Source organism: Chiloscyllium punctatum, chromosome 41 (genome assembly GCF_047496795.1).
Source record: "Chiloscyllium punctatum isolate Juve2018m chromosome 41, sChiPun1.3, whole genome shotgun sequence".
Lineage (NCBI taxonomy): Eukaryota > Metazoa > Chordata > Chondrichthyes > Orectolobiformes > Hemiscylliidae > Chiloscyllium > Chiloscyllium punctatum.
The window spans coordinates 64,814,184-64,819,064 of record NC_092779.1 but is presented as its reverse complement, the minus strand read 5'-3'; positions in this window follow the sequence as shown (position 1 = coordinate 64,819,064).

Below are 4,881 nucleotides of genomic sequence, written 5' to 3'. Positions count from 1 at the left end.
GAGAGTGAGCAAAGAAGTGTCAGATGGAGTACAATGTGGAAAAGTGTGGGAAAGCATTTTGCCAGAATGAATAGAGACATGGACTATTTTTCTAAAAGCGAGCAATTTCAGAAATCTGAACTGCAAAAAGACTGTGGAGTTCTAGTCCAGGACTCTTGAAAGGTAAACTTGCAGGTTGTCAGTAGTTAGGAAGGCAAAGACAATAATGGCATTTATTTCAAAAGGGCTTAAATATAAAAGCAGGGATGTACTTCTTCAGCTCTACAAGGCTTTAGACATGTCCCATTTGTATCATTGTGCGCAGTTTTGGGTCCCATATCACAGGAAGGATGTACTGCTCCTGGAGTGTTTTCAGACGAGATCCACGAGAATGGTGCCAAGAATGCAAAACTGGCATGCATATGAAGAATATTTGAGGGCTCTGGGTATGTATTTGACAGAGTTCAGAAGAATGTTAGGAGGCCTAATTGAAACTGACAGAATACTAAATGACCTGGGACAGAGTGGATGTTGGGAAGATATATGCAATGGTAGGAGAGACTAGTACCCGAGGGGACAGAGTAAAGTGAAGACCTTTTCGAACAGAGATAAGGAGAAACCTCTTCAACCAGAGAGTAGTGAATCCATGGAATTCACTGCCACAGAAGTCTGTCGAGTCCAGATCATTGAGTATATGTCAGACTGAGACAGTTTTATTGTTGACTGTAAAGGGGATCAAGGGTTACAGATAGAAAGCGGGAGAATGGGGTTGAGAAGCTTATTGAATGTTGGAGCAGGCTCAACGGGCCTCATAACCAAATTTCTGCTCCAATGTCTTCTGGTTGTATGGTTAATATTGGTTCTCCTCATTCCTCATTGGAGTTGTATCCTGGAATTTAATCTTCAAATGATTTATAAAGAGTAACATTTCAGTACTGATGATTGGGAATTATCATGTTCCCTCCCTCCTGTCTCAGCAGCCATGCCCCCAATATCATAATCACACTGCAATTGAAATCCAGTGAATGGTATGTAATCACAGTTGATTGACATCGATAACATTAACAGCATGACCCTCATCTGCCCTCATATTTTCTGTTAACAAATCCATGCCATGTGTGTGTTATCACTCATGCTGTCGTAGGTACATTTTCCTGTCAGATTATGAACAAGAAAAGTTCTGTCCATATTTTACTGACACTATAATCACTGATCAGTAGTTCCAGACTGTATGTTTCAATTTATAAATGGAGAAACTTGTTTATGTTCTGACAATCCTTTGTCATTACTCCCATATCCAAGGCAGATTGAATGATTACACGCATTCAATCTACCATCTCCAATATTCCTTCTCTCAGTCACCCCCACATATTCCATGCCAAATATGTAAATTTTAAATGTTCTTTTTAATCTTAATAACACCAATATCGAATTGAAAAGGGTTTACTGGAGATATTTGTTCAGTGGCTGTGATTAATGTCAATCTCCGTGGATCCTAATTATCCCAGTGGAGAGTTTCCATCTTTGAATGATAAATGGGCTCTGTCAATGTGTTATCCCATAGTGTGAGTAGGAGCATCGCTGACGGCACTAACATGGATCAACTGCTCGAGAGAAAGGGGGGGAAGTGATCAGAATCTGAGAACATTACACTGGAACGTTACAATAATGGTTCAGAATGTGAGGACCTTTGATTGGAATGTTCCAACAATGGATCAGAATCTAAGGTCAGTAAACTGAAATGGTACAACAGTGTATCAGAATCTGAGAACTTTAGACTGGAATGTTACAAGAATGCATCACAATCTGAGATCATTAGACTGGAATGGTTCAACAATGTATCAGAATCTGAGATCATTAGACTGGAACATTGCAATAACAGACAGGAGTTTATCCTCGGGTCTTTACTATCTTTCGCTGCCTTGGATATCATTAGCATTACGGATCCAGGATATCCTTTGGATTATTCAAGGTGGTTACTATCCCATCCTCTCTATAGTTGGTGTTCCTGGTAAGTCATTATATTTGTCTACTAAACCGGGTTGGATTGAATTTCTGCTCATGATATATAAATTTTGGAAAGTACGAGACAACGTCTTCAGTTCTAAACAAAAACTCCTTTCCTTCTAAATTATAAGTATCAAACTACTATTTATAAATTACTCACTGATATGCCAGAAGGAACCAGAATGTTCTCAAACTCCATAATCCATTTTGTCCTTCACAGATTTACATCTCCAGCTCCTCCCCACTCACCAACCCTATCCAATACCACCGTCATGATATCCCAGTCTCGTTCTCAGTTTCAGTGCAACTTCTGAATAAACCATGATTTGTGCCTTTGTTTAATCCGGATGCAACAGTTTCAAGTTCCTTCTAACCACATGTCCGTCACTAAATAATTGCTCTTGAGGATGTTTAACCTGTTCTCTGCACAAACGGGACAGCAGTTTATGGTGTTGAAGCCATTGACTCATACTCTAGAGTCACAGAATAATACTCTGTTGATATCCCACGAGGGAAATTGGTGGAATTTAAAAGTAACTATTTTCATTTGCTCTAATGGCCCATTTGCTTGCCCCAAGTCGTTTCGGGAAGTCAATGTGTCATTCTTCCCTAGTCAGGTTTCAGTGTGACTTCTGTGATGAACATGTGGTGTACTGCACCTTTAAAAGAATTAAAATCCACCAATAACTACCTGACAGCACCAAGTGTTTTGAAAAATAGATTTAGTGTAACATTTGGTTGAACAACTTATTTAGCTCATTGTCTCAAGACAAAAATAAATTCATCCAAACAGTTTGAATTACTCCTCAAAATACCCACCTCCAATCAAGTTTGAATTTAGTATATTGAGAATTTTAAAAGCCAATGGCACGATCCAATGGTTTTGGGGGGGGGGCGGGTACAAGACTTTGGGAAATTCAACAGTTGAGAGGAGAGCTGCCAAGTTACCAGCATGCCACAATTGCCTGAAAAATAGCTCTATTCTCTGTACCTTTATTGAATAGTAACTGGTAAAGCTGAATCCCAAAGAAGAAAAGAAGACAGGAATATAGAGAAGAACTGAAAGTTTCTTGGTTTTGAGATTAGAAGTTTTGTTTTGTAGGTCTTAATTCGGAGTATAACCGGACGAGTATCATGGGGGTGTGGGAGGTAAAAGATAGGTTAGAGGAAGAAGTTGTAAATAGACATTCGTCTATTATTCCCTGTTATACTTTAAGAAATAAAGTTGTTAATTTTTACTTTAAATAGTTTTGGACTCGAGAATTGTCACAGAATATGCAGTGGATAAAACATTTCCCTGTTGCTGGTTTTAAATTAAGCAGGATAATTTATCCAATGTTATAACGCTACAACGCTACAGGAATGTGTTTTACTCTTTGCTGTCCTGTGGAACAGCTGAACCAAACACTCAATTCAAGTTCGGCATAACATGCTGCCCTGACTTGGTCTGCATACATCCTGTGAGAGAAGAACAGAAGTAAAGATAGCTCCCTTCCTCTGCCTGTTTCCCGTATTCCTAAAGCTCAGTTCTATTCAGGTCGGTGATCATTCCCTATTTTAGGTGTATTCATCTCATTGAAATTCTCCCCGAGAGTGATGCACGTCTCCATACACATCTCTGGTGTTGGCTTTATTGATGCTAACGTACAGATGTAAGGAAGTTATAAATTCCATGTCAGTCGTAGTGCATAGAGAAGGAATGGCATTTTGTGGCACGGGGAAGAAACTGCGATGTCTAAGTGAGAGAAAAGGTTTATTGCGATCATCCCTGAGAGTGTTGTTGAGGCAGTATTTTGGGTACAGTGGATAGACTTCCTCTCAAGTTTCAACAGACTAATCCCTGGGATGATGGCACCATGAGCAGACAGTGAAGCTCAGTGAGAGAATAAGAAGTGATTGCCTTGAACCTTAAGGGGGAAAGGGGGACGGAGTCACTCATGATGTTCTAACCAGGCACTGATACGGTGATAACTTCCATGGCTTTGTTTTTTTTTACTCGGGTTACATGGTTCTCAATAGGTAAGGAGCCTCTGACGACGTCCCCCTCATCCCACCCCCACTCCACATGTTGATTGAAAGAGACAGAGGGTCAGTCATTGAATAAACTCTCCCCACATTAACACAGTGCAGTTAGTGTGTGATCCTGCACTGAACATCATGTTATCCACAATCCCGACAATAGCCACAATACCGTCATTCTAAAACAGATAACTATTCCCACCAGCTTCTGACATCTATGGAGAACATGGGTCTGCCTTCTCAGAGATGGAGGATGCCTCTCTGTGACTTGACACAAAACATCTGCCTTCCTTCCTCACTTCCAGCGTTAAACCAGGCTAAAGTGTCATGTGTCCCACTTGTAATGGAGCCACGAGGAACATCATGGAGCCGTCTCTGAGTGCATTCTCTGTTTCATTGATTTGTCAGGTTGGAGCATCAATGACACCCTCCTTTGTCTCGAGGTGCTGAATGGCCTCCTCCAGGTCCCATGGAACAGGTTCATGGGTCTGACTTGACACTGCCTGTTCCTGTTTAACAGATTGATGTGGTAACCAGACTTCTCTTCTTCCTGTGGAACAGGCAGGAGGATTGAATGGGCTATCCCTCTCTTTGTTCAGTAGCTTAAATGGGCTGAATGGCTTCCACATATCCGTTTCTAACGCGCTTGAGATGCTGAATGAGCTTTTCGTTTAATTGTGAAAATGTAAAGTGTCTGGCCTTGCTGTTGCATGAATGTTACCGACACTTTAACGGCACAAGCCTGAATGCTTTTCGGGTCTTACTGCACATAGGCACTGACTAGTTCAGGAGCTGAGGTGTGACACATTGTTCTGAACATTGGGTGATCTTCAGTGACCATCCACATTTCAGATCTTATGATAAGGAAAGACAGTG